Source organism: Marmota flaviventris, chromosome 2, assembly GCF_047511675.1.
Source record: "Marmota flaviventris isolate mMarFla1 chromosome 2, mMarFla1.hap1, whole genome shotgun sequence".
NCBI lineage: Eukaryota > Metazoa > Chordata > Mammalia > Rodentia > Sciuridae > Marmota > Marmota flaviventris.
Genome location: NC_092499.1, coordinates 83417162 through 83432454, shown reverse-complemented (window position 1 = coordinate 83432454; position 15293 = coordinate 83417162).

The following is a 15293-nucleotide window of genomic DNA, read 5'->3' as shown; positions in this document are numbered from 1 at the left end:
ATTCCAAAAACCTCATGAAAAGGCCAATGCTTCAGGCTCCAAAACTCAGCTGCTGATGATCCTTTTGCTAATATGCAATCTTATACCAGGCCGCTCGCTCCCTTCAATATTCTATATTAAGCCCGCCATCCATCTTTGTCATGTTTGCTCAGTCCTCATGGCGGGCTGGAGTTCTGGGTCCTTATATCTGCGGACCTGAGGCACCTGCTGCGGTAGCCTCCACAAAGTCCATAGTGAAAAGTAAAATTCTTAATCATTCTTGAACAATGGAACTTGCATTTTTATCTTGCGTGGGGCTCCACAAATTTTGTAGCTGGTTGTATTCATGTTCTGTTACTAAGATTCTTATTTCCAATATGGAAAAATTTTAGAGAATTCACAATATACTGTGTACTTAGGAGAATATGTCTGAAATAAGATAGAAGAGGATTCATATCAGAGTTCTAGCATTTCCTAACAGTGTGATTTTTGAGATATAAGATATCTCTAAACCTCAGTTTCCTTCTCTGTGCCTACATCATAATTTGTCTTTTAAAAAAATAATTAAAACATGGCAAAGAACTTATCTCTATGTGGCACAAAACATGAAAATACCATAAGTGATTATACACATTTTACTTTTATCATGTATACTTATTTCACTACTTAATGAAAAATTTGCTTCCCTACAACACAATCAGCAAAATATTTACCACTAATTACCACAGTAAAAACTTGTCTGATCACATGGTCCTTTGGACCTCCGTTCTTGTGTCTCCTTAATCTGCATACTTCTTTATTTGGCAATAACTACTGAGATCATTCCCCATTGTGTCCCACCCCTTTAGCATTCTGGATTTTCTTGGTGTCCATATGAGAGTTGTTTGTAATTCTGCAACTTTAGATAGAAAAAAATCACTCATTAATTTTGATCTAAAAATAGATTGCACTAAAAATAGATTCTTGAATTCTTTTTTTAAAAAATACCTTTATTTTTATGTGGTGCTGAGGATCAAACCCAGGGCCATATGTGTGCCAGGCGAGCACTCTACCACTGAGCCACAGCCCCAGCTCCAAATTCTGAATAATTAACCCTTCATATCTTCACTGGCTTCACTGCCATCCTATGATAATTCCTATATAACATCATCAAGCATCAGTCCTAACCACAGCAGTGCAGTGGCATAATTTGTTCTTATGGTTTAGATATGAGGGGTCCTCCAAAAGTTCACATGTGAGACAATGCAAGAAAGCTTAGAGGTGAAATGATTGGGTTATGAGAGTTTTAACCTAATCAGTGCATTAATCCCTTGATAGGGATTAACTGGGTAATAACTATAGGCAGGTAGGGTGTGGCTAGAGGAGATGTGTCACTGAGGGTGTTCCTCTGAGTCCTATAGTTGTCCTTGGTGAGAGAAGTCTCTCTGCTTTCTGATGTGGTGTCCCAAGTTGATTTCCTCCTGCCACACACTTCTGCCATGATGCTTCCTCACCTCTGGCTGTCCTAGAACAATGGAGACGGGTGTCTGTGGACTGAGACCGCTGAAACTTCGAACCCCAGATACTTTTCCTCTTCTAAATTGTTCTTGTTGGGTCTTTTCATCACAGCAATGAGAAGCTAACAAAAACACTGCGTAATCGTTTCATAATCCAAAATGTGCCAACTCAGGTAGAGAAGCTTCATTTACAATATAGGGTGTGTGCATGAGCACACAAACACATAAAAACTGATGTCAAAAGAGTACCAAAATTGGCAACAGAAATGTTTCAGAAGTGTTCTGATGTCTGTACCTCAGATTGATGTGCATAAGAATTAAGATGGACTGATGGATATGGGTAGGTGGATAGATCTGAAAAAGCAAATACAGGTAAATGTTTCCTGGTCTACTGCCTTAAGTCCTTCCTGTGTCACTCATTTAGGTTTCCCATCTAACCCTGACAAACATTTGAGTTCCAACACCTATTATAAATGTACAACCCCAGTTGTAGACTGGTAGATTGTTTATGGAATGATAGATCACTTCATAAATGAATTCACCCCACAATTCATTTTCCAGGAATTTTTAACATAAAGCCTTTAAGACTCTTCCTTAGAAATATTTATAAATTTCCTAAAATCATATTCAAAATGTTGTGCCTGTGTTTTTATGTTCATATTTCTGGGAATATAGGCCATAACTTTTTATTATATTCTCAAAGAAATCCATGATTCAACAGTAATTAAGTACTCCTACAAGTTAAGGAAGTGTAATAATAAAATATTTTAAATGATTCAAATTTTAAAACGTCATCTACACACAACCAACCATGGACACTCTTATCACAGATAACAAGACACCTGTTTATCTTTTCCAATCAGCACAGGTCAGAATCTATGTGTATGAGTGTGTATGTGTATCTAGAAGGTGAGATTTATTGAAGGTGATGAACCAGCGCAGAATAATCCCCAAGCACTCTGTGATCCCAGAATTGGACATTTTCATGCACATACATTAGACTGACAATCTCTTCATTTTCACTTTCCTTGTCAGATTAAGCTCTTCAATTCTGTCACTGGAAATTCTCTGAATAATTCCATCTTATTGATTCTAGCTTCATTGCATTTAAGTATATCTATAAAAGTTAGAGTCTGGAATTACAGGCAGGTTAAAAAAAATGCTATTGGGATTTTCCAATGTTTTTCCAGTGGCAGAACAAAGACAAAAACTGGTACCTTAAAATTAAACATAACTTTTAAGAAGTGACTGCACTTGGGCTGGGGATGTGGCTCAAGTGGTAGCATGCTCGCATAGCATGTGATTCTCAATACCACATAAAAATAAAGATATTGTGTCCACCTAAAACTAAAAAATAAATATTTTAAAAAAAAGAAGTGACTACACTTAAATGAGCTGAAAGTCTGTGTAAATCCACCCAATAGGACTGCAATATATTACCTCATCTAAAGCTTATGGTTATAACTCCAACACTCAAAGGGTGTTAGTACCAAATATTTCTTTACATTTCACAACAATACCTTCTGTTATGATTTGGATCTGGAAAGATCCCCAAAGCCTCATATGTTGAAAGCTTGATTCCCCATGCAGCAGTGTTCAGATGTGGAGACTCTTGGGAATTGATTGGATAGTGAGGACTTTGACGTCATCAGTATGTTAATCCATTGATGGATAATAATTTGATGGCAACATTGAGAGGGAGTAGAAACTGTAGGAGGTGGGGCCTACTTGGAGGAAGTAGGCCACTGGGGCCAAGCACTGGAAGGGTATATCTTGTCTTGAACACTTTCTCCCTCTCTCTGTGCTTCCTGGCTGCATGAGGTGAGCAGTTTTCCTCTGTCATACTCTTCTGCCATGATGCTTTGCCTTACCTCAGACCCAAAGCAAAGGACCCAGCCAACCATGGACTGAAACCTTTGAAACCATGAGCCAGAGTCAGCTCCTCCTATAAGTTGCTTATGTCAGGTATTTTGGTTATGGTGGCACACTCTCCCACCTTATATTATACAAACTTGGGACTTGAGGTTAGGGGAAACTGATGCCCAGGCCTGTTACATAACAAGGGACCCCAATTACCATCAAAATCTGTCCTCTCCAAACTTCTCTACCTGTTCCTCCTGAAATCAACTACCCATCCAGGAAACACACTCTTAGTAAAACTGGCATTTATCAGATTCCCTACTGGAGCCAAACAGAAGTAAGAAAATAAATCTAGAAAAGATTCTCAGTCTCAGCCCTACTGACACTGGAGGCCAGTTAAGTCTTAGGAGTGGCTGTTCTAAGTATTGTAGGATGTTTAACAGCATCCCCCAGCCTCTACCTGCTAGGTACCAGGAGAACCACTCACCACTCAGAGGTGAAAACCAATGTCTCCAGACATTGCCGAATTTCTTTCAGGGACAAAATCAGGAGTGCTTTACTATTACCTGAGTCACTTAATCTTATACCATTTTTTTTTTTAAACCAGAGGGAAACTTCAAGATAAGGTCACAGAATGAAGACATGGAGCATGGGTTCTGTCCACCTCACCACAGCAGCTCCAAAACAAATATTTATATGCTATTGGTCTAAAATTCTTTGGGCTTTTCTCTTCAGTGCTAATCCTGCTTTTTAGGGACTACAATACACATCAAATCCTTTTAGGTTGCTGTCTTCTTACTTGTACTTACTGCTTTAATACCTCAACTTTACCTTAGAGAAACTCCATTAATGCTCACCAACAGATATCACCCCTACTAGGTGAATTTTTGGATGGATTTCATAATAGACCTTTCTTAATCCAAGCTGTCCAGCTCAGTTTTTCTCATTTACACTAGACACTAGAGTCATGTGAGGTTTAATGATGCTTCTAGTTGGGAAGAAAACAATGACTATGGAGCTGGAACTTATGATTCCCTGTGGATATGAGAATGCAGGAGCAAGAGCCAGGGACACTCAAAGGGATCTGCTCTCTCTCTCCATCCACACTTGTTACAGGGTGCTGCAACCTTGAAGCCAGCAGATGGCTTAGCTTTCTGCTGCAGTGAAAGGACAGGACATTTGTTCCTACAATACTGACAGGACAGCTGCTTACTAAATGTGATCATTAATGAAAATGCAATTCATTGTGTACTATCAGCTCACATGTAAGTATGTCTCAAAGGATTAAAAAAAAACAAAAACAAAAACAAAAACAAAGAAAAGCCAGGCTTACACTTGGAGTGGAGCCAGAACTAAGGTGACCCGATGACTCTACCAGCCATCTGAATTTTTGCCTTGCCTAGTCCATACATCTGGTTCCCATGCTAGAGCAGAGACTCATTGACTCCTTGCCAGAGGGCACATGACTTGAACACCCATATCTTACACAAGTCCAGATATGAGAGAGGAAGAGGAAATAAATTGATAGGAAGATGGTCTTCACCCTTAAATATTTCTTTTCTTTCTTTTTTTTGCTTCTAAGTTTTATTAAGAAATTTTTATATCATTGATTTTAGAATAGCACTTTGCAATTAGTTCATATTGATTATTTAAATGATAAGGATAGAGTCTTCAGATATTTCATCATGCACCATTGAACTTTTACCACAAAAGTTTTTATATCCATATGAGCTTGAATCCCTCTCTCTTCCAATCCCTTCATCCTCATCATAACATATAAGACATGATGCTGCATCTGGTCTTTTGGCTCTTGGGAGCCTGGGGTCTGCCTGGAAATCCAGCTGGGTTAAAATGCCCCTTTTGGCTTTGAAGCCCATAGGACTTAACCACACCAATAAACATGCCTGAGCTAGGAAAGCCAGTTTAAGCCAGCTGTCTCAAGACCTCCAAAACCAGATTCTGAAGATGGGCTCACATGGTTAATTTGGAATACAGTCACTTGGGTAAAAACCCATTCACCAGAATTATAACCAACAGGGATATCTTGGGTCACCGTTTAGCTCATTGGGTAGAGCTGGTTTCAATCTTTTTAAAATTTTTGTGTTCAGCTTTGTTTTTTAAAAAATTATTTTCAACTTTAGCTAAATGGGATAATCTGAATAAATGTACATCAGTTAATTATGAGCCACCTTAGAGCTTAGAAATCAGTTATAGCTAGCATTCGTGGTAGAGGAGAACTGGAAAGGGAATAAACTTCTTGTATTAACAAGGCATTTCCTAGTACCCTTTAGAACTGGTGCTCTCATCCAGAGACCCTGAGAAAATAGGCCCTCAATTAAGATTAATATCAGACCACATAAAGGACAATGATTTTATTGAATATTCAATTATAGGCCAAACTCCTCCTTTCTGGTTAGAAATGCCTTCCCAACCTCACAAAGATTTTGATATTAGACAATAAAAGGCAAGGAGAAGTACAGATGAGACTATTTCATAAGAGAGGAGTATAGAGAGGCCCTGTCATCTTTGTGAGGTTGGAGAGAAAAATTCAAGGAAAAGAGGGAGGGGAGGTGGGGAGAGAGTTTTAACATTCAAATTAGATAACAGAAGATTTTGTTTTAGTTGTCTAGGGAGTAAATGTATTCTGTTCCCTTGACTCTGGAACCATTCTAGAAATTCTTTTCCAGTTTTCCATATCCAGTTTACATATTTAGGAAAACAGTGTGTGATCTAAGATTAACCTTCTCAGCCACCAGTGTATTTCTTTCTTTGCACTTATGTATTGTATTTACAGACTTGTGATTATGATTTACTTTAACCATTTTCTCCTGTTATATATTAATGTTTCATAATACACAATACTAAAAAGAGTAATTTTCTGAAATGAATTTATTCAAAGATTTCTAGTTGTTATTTTCTTTGCATTTCATCTCCAAATAAGTCAGCCACTCCACAGTTTTCATTTTGCTGGAGCTTCGTATTGAATCTATTATCACCAAAAAAAAAAAAAAAAAAAAAAAAAAAAAAAAAATATATATATATATATATATATATATATATATATATATACACTCCTAACTATGGATCTTTGACTCCTTCATTATCTCCCCTGAATTTTAACAAGGGTTCTACTTGATGATGAATATCAACATGATCATCAGTTATGGCTAGCTAGCATTCATTGAGAACCAACTCTCTGCCAGACACTGTGGTGACTAGATGAGGTAATTGGCCATAGGCCCTGAGCATCCTTGATTGTTTCTTGTTATGTAGCCAAGATTGCAGAGCTCCAACTACCTTTCAGTTAGGCCATTTCTCAGGGTGGGGTCTGCATCATGTGACCTTGAGGAGTAAGGTAATATCTCCTCTTGAACAAAAACCAGGCTTATGTTCTTACTAGGCTTACTATGAAATGGTGACTCTCCAAGCTTGGTGTTCCTTTTCTGTACTTAAGCCACTGTGTGTGCAAGCATTAATCACAAGCTTTATGTTGTCTTGGGACTCAGGTAACACAGAGAGTGAAGGTAAATGAGGATGACGCTTTGGCTCTGCTTTTGCTATGAGAATGAAGCCTTTTGTTCCTTTCCCAGCAGTTTTGTGTCTTCTTCCAACATCCTTGGCAAGATAATTTGTTAGCTTCTAAGTATGGTAGCATTACAGACCCTGCCTACAAAGTTTTTTACATTGATTGCCATATTCAGGTCCCACAAACCTCCCATGAGGCTTACCTTCCACTCTTCTGAAGTTGCCAACTCTACTGATCACACTTTCCCTTATTACCAAGTCTGGATCCCATTATCAGCTCTCCTGTCAGCACCCTCAACTCCATATGTTTCCCTAGCAACTACCAGGTCAAACCCACAAAGATGGGCGAATCCCAGTTAAACTCTTTCTCTTGTTCTGTTGATAATACTCCCTCTGTCTCTAGCAGCTGAAATTCACAATGTCCAGCCCCAGATGAACCTCTAATAGCATTTATGACTTCCTTTTGCTTGTGTTTGGGCAGTTCTTCCTCCCATTTACTCCACATGCTAAAACCTCACTCTTTCCTCAAAGCCCCTTCTCTAACTCTTTGCCTCCAGTGTCCCATTTCATAAAAATCACAGAAATTCCCAGGAAACAATTCCTCTGCACAAAGACCCTCACAGGTGGATCTATGAGCATACCTGGGTACCCTGCCAGGACCTCCTTACTTAAAAAAACCAAACTGTTCAAGTCAAATGCTTCCTCCATTACTCCCAAGTTTTTTGATAGACTCTTTGCCCACCCAAATCAATTAAATTATGCTCAGATTCCCACAACCTGTATGCATCCCTAAGTTTCCAAACCTGAAAATAAAAATGTGTTCTCAAGACTCTTCCCCTGGGATCTCTTCCCCCATTTCTCTTCTTTTCGCAGCCAAGACGAGTCCTGCCACCTCCTTGCTGCCTACACTCCTCCACCAAGTCTCCCAACAATTGCACCCCACAGAAGTGCTCTGCCAGAGTTCACCTAGGATCTCCTGATTGCCCAGTCCAATGAATCTCTTTCTACTCAGCACACCTAAAGCATGTGGAGAGAGGAAGGATTAGTTAGCAGAAGTATGAAGGAGCTGGGCTGGGTTGTTCTGTCCTGGATGAAGGACACAGCCCGGGGGAGATAACCTTTCAGTGAGCAGCAGAGAAAGTAAATACCCTGATCTCCCTCTATTCCTTCCCTTTCACCTGGTGTTGGTCCTCCACTTTGACTACACCCAGATGAAAGCAGGGGAGCTGTGTTTGCTCAGTTACACATGTCCAACCTCCTAGGCTAGGGAGAGCAGCTGGAAAGGATGAGAGTTGACTGGAAGGGCAAGATGGAGGCTATATAGCACAACCTGGGTCCTTTTTTTTTTCTTTTCTGTATTTTGTAATGCCCTAAAGCCCCCAGCACAAAACATTCTATGAGAGGGTCTTAGTTGTATTATTTTTTCAAAACTTTATTAAGCAACCTAAATTCTTATCTCTAGAGATAAAGAAAGAGAAGGCAGCATATATGACATTCAAAATACAGTGAAACAAATGGCTTTACATTTTCTCAATTAACAGGCAAAAGCACCACTTAAAACTCTGAGAACTTCAAGCTATGTAACTGCAATGGTACTATGGATGATCATAAGTTGTTAATTACTACTGTATAAGGAGTGTGAAGAAGCTAATGAACTAATAGATTACTTTTAATAAGTCGACCTTCAAACTGAATCTATTGGGTAACTTGTTACATAGGGAAGAGAAAAGTAAAATTCATTTTTTTAGTTTGGGGGTAACTTATTTGGGCCATTTTTGGAAAACATTTTCATCACATGCTTATATACCTGAGGCAGTATATGGCATATCCATAAGAAAAGGAAGCAATCTTTGGAGAAATAGATATTTATCTTGACCTTGACCTCATGACTTCCCTTGACTGTACTTTGTATTTAATTGTTTGAGAACCTCTTTTATTTACATGACATGGGCAGACATAAAATATGAGAGTGGAAAGGACCTTGAACTGATTTTCACACCAAAATTTTACAGGTGAATCTAGTCCAGACATGCTACAGAAATTACCCCTGGTTAGGCACCTTTGCTGGGCCAGAACTTCATCAGCTTGAGTGACAATACTCCACAAGAAGAATTCTATCACCCCTGCAGTCAGCATCAGAGAAAGAGAGAGCACTCCACAGTGACTGGAAAGAGGACCAATTTGTAATCAAGTGTCAAATTCCATCTGTAAATATATTCTGTATGCCACAATGGATTTTACACTCCCTGAACACGGGGGAATTTAAAATCTTTTGACCACTGCACAAAACTTCATACCTTTACCAATAAAAGCCACACTCCTGACATTCAAACTATGAACTTGCTATTTCAAACTTCCTTTTTAATGTTTTCATTACATAATTATATGTAATATTGGGATTCATTTTGACTTAATCACACATGCACGGGATGGGATATAATTTGCTCCATTTCCGTCCCCAGTACTTCCTGTTCTCCTCCTTTCCTTCTCCCTCTCCTGTTTTCCTCCCTCTACTCTACTGGTTTTTCTTCTACTTGTTTATTTTATTTTACTTTTTTCTAAATTGATGATATGATATACACACATACATGGAATTCACTTTTATGTACATAGCATAATTTGGTCAATTTCATTCCATAATTTTTTTCTCCAACTCTCCTTCATTCTCCCCCCAACCCCTTCCTCTGGTCCATTGATCTCCCTTCTATTTTCATGAGATTTATTCCTTTTGTTATTTCTTTAATTCTTTGTAGCTTCTGCATATGAGAGAAAACATGCATCCCCTGACTTTCTGAGTCTGGCTTATTTCACATAGCATGATGTTCTCCAGTTCTATCAGCAAATGTCCTAATTTCTTTATGGCTGAATAAAACTCCATTGTGCATATATATACCACATTTTCTTTACCCATTTGTTTATCATCAGGCACCTGTGCTGTCTCCATAACTCGCTATTGTGAAATTCATCTTATTGGTCAAGCTTCCGGTGTTCACGTTGATTTTAGGGTAAGAGAAATGCACAGTAGTTGCCTTCAGAGTCCGAGCTTCCTGATTAGGATGCTGGCCGACCGTCTCAGCCAGCTGTCAGCTGAAGCTGGGTTGCAGCGAGCCTGATCTAATACAGACACACATCATCACCAGGTCTGTGCCATCTGTATTTATCTCAAGGATATTTACATACATCATAATCCAATGATTTCTCTTTATCTTTTATGGAAGGAAGAGCTCTTTATTCAATTTCTCAGCACTTGTCTGCTACAAGGATGAGCTGGCCTTAATACTCTCCTGCTGTGGACAAGAAGTCCTCCCTTTCTGGCCCCCTCACAACCACCACCTCTCCTCCCAGTCCCTCTGCTCTTCCCCTGCATCCTGTTCCTCCTGCCTGAAGGCTTGTGCCCTGCTCTTCTGTCTTCTTGGAGTGTTTTCCCCCTGGCTTCTCACTTGCCTACCTATTTCTTATCCTTTAGTCTCTAACTAATGTCACCTTCTCAAAATAACCTTCCTAGTTTACTCACCTTCCTCCTCCGTTACTTAGAACTTCCCTCAGATTGTTTGCTACCTCACATTTTTCACAAATAGTTTGCTATTTTAATTATTTTCTTGATCATTTCTATTTTAAAGGCCAAGAGATCAACATTGTTTGGCTATGAGTTGTCCCCCAGAAAGCTTGTGTGTTAGGCAATGTAGGAAGGTTTGGAGGTGGAAGACTCCTCTATCATAGCTGTAACCTCACCAGTGGATTAATCCACTGGAAGAGTGAATAATTTCAATGGATTACTGGGTGGTTACTGTAGGCAAGTGGGGTGTGCCTAGAGAAGTGGGTCCCTGCGGGTGTGTCCTGGGGATTATATTTTGTCCCTGGCTCCTCACTTGCTCGCTCTGCTTCCAGCTGCTGTGAGATGCACAGCTTTCCTCTGTGGGGCCCTTCCACCATGGTGTGCTGCCTAGCCTCAGGCCCAGAGCAACACAATTGGCTCACCATGGACCGAGTGAAATCTCTGAAACCATGATTCCCCAAATAAACTTTTCTTCCTCTAAATTGTTCTTATACAGTATTTCGGTCACAGTGACAAAAAGCTGAGTAACACAGGTATCATCTGTCTTATTTACTGCCTCCTCAGAGATTAGCATATTCCTCAAACCTGGTGTGAGCTCATTAAATATTTGCTAAAGAACCAAACATGGTCTAACCCCTTGGCAGGAAACCTGGACTCCATGATCCTTCTCAGGTAACACTACTAAACCCTCTTATTTATAGCAGCCAGGATTTCCCTATTTATTCATTTCAGGTCACAAAGTCATTGGGGTCTTCAAATAGTAAATATTCCTGTATACACCACTAAATCTTTCATCCTTCAATCCCTAAGTCCCTTTGCTCAGTTTGTGAAAATAAGTTTGCTCAGCCTATTGCTTTATGGAGGGTTTTTTTCCTGCCATTGAAATTACTATGCCAGTTTCAGATTTATTGAATCTGAGCTCCAAATTTACTTTTTGTCTGCTTTGTGAAAATGGATCTCCACCCTTTAAATACTGTATGCAACCATGCACTGCATAGCACCTTTTCAGTCAACGATGGACCAGACCACATGTACGGTGGTGGTCTCATAAGATTTATAATGGAGCAGAAAGATTCCTATCACCTAATGATAATTTTACTATATCTTTTCAAAGTTTAAATCTGTTTAGTTATACAAACTTACTATTGTGTTAGAATTGCCTATAGTATTCACTGCTGTATAGGTTTGTAGCTTAGGAGCAATCGGTCATACCGTATGGCCTAGATGTGTAGTAGGATATACCATCTAGATTCATGTAACTACACTCCATGACATTTTCATAATAATAAAACCACCAAATGTTCTTGTCTTGGTTTGGTTTGGCTTGGTTTAATTTTGTTTGCTAGTTGTTTGGGTTTTAGGCTTTGCCTATACAGGGCCCTGGAGACACGTTGCCAGGAAAAGGTTTTGCTCCCTGGTTCCTAGTGTGTTATTCACAGATGCATTAAAGCCTAGTAACAACAGAGAGTGTCTATTTATCCCAAGGTGATAGGCAAGTGGCACTTGATAAATATTATAAATAAATAACAATGGATTTCTGGTCTTAAATTCTATCCTCAGAATTCAACAACTCAGAACTGTCTTATATGCTTGACCTGGTGCCAAATCATTTGTTAACAAAGTTTCTTCTACCTTGTCAAAATCTATTGGTGTTGCAGCAGAGAATTTGTATTCCTGGATCTCCTATAAATAGCTCTGAGAAGCACAATTCACTAGAAGGAGTCTATGGAGAGTCCCTATGCCAGAAACTACAAAAGAATGTGAGATAAAGTAGAGCTAGATCCCTTCAACACAAGTACATGCACACAGTGGAATACTGTTCAGCCTCAAAAAAGAATGCAATTCTTACATATATATACTGTGTGATTCCACTTATGTGAGGTACCTAGAATAATTAAATTAATAGAAACAGAGTAGAATAGTGGTTACCAAAAGCTAAGGGGAGTAGGAAATGGGAGTTATTGTTCAACAGGTACAGACTTTCAGTGTGGGAAGATGAAAAATCCCTGAAGATGGACCACGGTACTGGTTGTGAAACAGAGTAAATACACTTTAAACCACTGATTTGCACACTTAAGATACAGTTAAAATTAAAATAGCAAATTTAATGTTATGCATATGTTACCACAATAAAAAGTAAGAATAGTGACATGTTCCAAAAGGAAAACATAAATGGACCTTCTGCCCTGACCTCCTACAATTTCAACAACACACGCACACACACACACACACACGCACACATACATGCACACACCCACTCACTCACTCCATCTTGCTAGAATTTTGTAAAATTTGTAACCTTTCACCTCTGGGAGAAAAAAGGCACAAAATTGTTTCATAACTCCAGAATAGTGCTGTTTCACTCAATAGATAAATCATTCACATGCTTTAAGGCAGTGCAGAAATACAAGCTGCATATTTTAAAAACCACATTTCAAAAGTTTAAGAAAAAGGTTTAAAAGCAAAGATAAATAAAATTAATGTTAATATTGTCTATTATTGAACCCACCATATTCAAAATATTATCACTTCAGTGTGCAATCAATAAAAAGTTACTAATGAAACATTTAACATTCTTTTTTTTTAAATCAAACTGTCTTTGAAATACCTTAGTTTACACCTACTGCACATCTCATTTGCAGCTAGCCACATGTGGTCAGTGGCTACCGTACAGGATAGAATAGCTTTAAGGGTGATAGGTTAGAACACTTTTAGAGAATTTCATATTTTATTTTTCTAACATGCAGTGTAGAGTCAACAGATGGAAAATTGGATTTCATTTACAGTGTGATTTTCAAATTAGAATTCAAAATGGTGCATGTTGTGAGTGCTGATGACGTGGTACAGTAACCAGTGACTTTGCTTCTTAACGACACACGACATAATGGTGCATCTTATATTCAGTGCCATTTGACCTTCAGAATCTCAGGTTCTTCCTTAATAAACTGGGGCAGTAAAAGGACCTGTGGAGCAGGGTTGTGGCAAAGGTTAGGAGAGTGTGTGTAAAATGTCACAGGGCTTCTCCGGGCTGCCTGCGTTCCTTGGTTCCTTCTGTCTTCAAAGCCAGCCCCTCACATTACACCCCTTCTCCTGCACTCATCATATCCCCTCCCACTCTGCCTTTCATTTCCTCTCTCAGGATAACCTTTGTGATAACATTGAGCCTGCCCAGGGAAATCCAGAAGAATTTCCCCATCCCCAAATCCCCAATCTGCAAAGTCCCATGTGAGGCAATATAGTCCCAGATTCTGGGGCTTAGGATGTGGGCATCGGCGATGGATGGAATGTTAGTGTTTCCCCAAAATTCATATTGAAATACTAAACCCAGAGTGACAGTATTTGGAGGTCTGGCCTCTGGGAGCAATTAGGTCATGAGGATAGAGTCCAGAAGGATTAGTGTCCTTATAAGAAGAGGCCAGGAGACACATACAAAGGATGCAAGCCAGCAGTCTGCAGCTCGAAAGAGTTCCAAACCAGAACTCAGCCATGCTGCTACTCTAGCCTCCAGAGCTGCGAGAAATTAACATTATTGTTGAAGTGTTCTCTGTTTCTGGTTTGTGTTAGAGAAGTCTGAGCTAAGACAACATCTTAGTTGGGGTCACTGTTCAGCCTACCACAGCAGAAAAGGGCAAGTTTTTGCTTTACCCTGCTCTCTGCTCTCTATACTTTCTCCATATAGTAGAAAGAATTCGGCAGGTTGAAGAGACTGTTCTTACCAACATGAGGTAAACAGAAAGAAGTGTAGGCCCAAGACCAAGACCGAAGATGCCAAAGCAGTTATAAATGTGAAAGAGAATAATCAGGAAGAGTAGCCTAATGTTAAGGCTGACTTTCTCTTACTACAAAAAATGTCCCTGCCTCTTCTCAGTTATTTTCCCACTTTGGAAATTGTTCTTCCCTGTTTCCCTCTTGTTTGTACAAAGGGTCTGGAGAATATTAAAAGTGCTTTTGGAGCAATGGTTCATAGCCTGGGCTATACCTTAGAATCACCTAGAGGGGTTTTTCAAAACTACTTATGCCCCTAAATAAAATCAAGTTATCTAGTGTTGGGAACACACACAGTATTTTAAATGTCCTTGTGATTTTAAAGTATTACTAGGGTTGAGAGTTTCTGGTATAAAGGAATTAACTGGATTCCTTTCCCACAGACCCACAAACTGCTCTTTCTCTTCTCTGTCCTCTCTTCTTTCTCTTCTCCTCTGCACATTTCACTCCCTCTTTTCTCTTTCTCCCCTCCCCCAACAACGCCTTACTTTGGTCTGAATATCTCTGGATATAAAGTGCCCTTGAAGGTTTAATAATTTAGAAAGTTCCACCTGGGAGAGATCCCATGATTATCTGGTGCTTATCCTCCCTCATCTTGTGGCAATACCTAATCCATAGGAGACAAAAGATTATCGATTCCGTTTTAAACTATTTCTTGCATCCCAAGTATAAGTGAATAATTAATAATGCATCTTGAAAAATTAGTGATGGAGTAACTGCTGTAAGTTTGTTGTTTTTTTTTCCTACAGGGAAAATTTGCTTTCAATATTCAAAGCATTGATTCTCTACAGCCCACTAACATCTCCTAAGCCATTTATTTGAAAGCTGGGGAATATTTAGGCCTCTGTCCCTCACTTTCTCTCAGTCAAAAGGTTCTTCCACCCCCAGTGATGAAAACCCACTCTCTGCCGTCACCAGTACCAAATGATGCCTCTCGCATTAGCTCCATCCTTTTCCAGATGTTAGTTTTTTCCTCAGAGCGTCCTTGGCACTATTAGTGGCATTTCCTCACTCCTTTGCTTTACTTATGCTGTACTTTTCCTCTTTCCTTTCTAATAGACTATAAACTCCTTCAAGGTAAGAATTCTGCTATAAAATCCACAATCATCTTG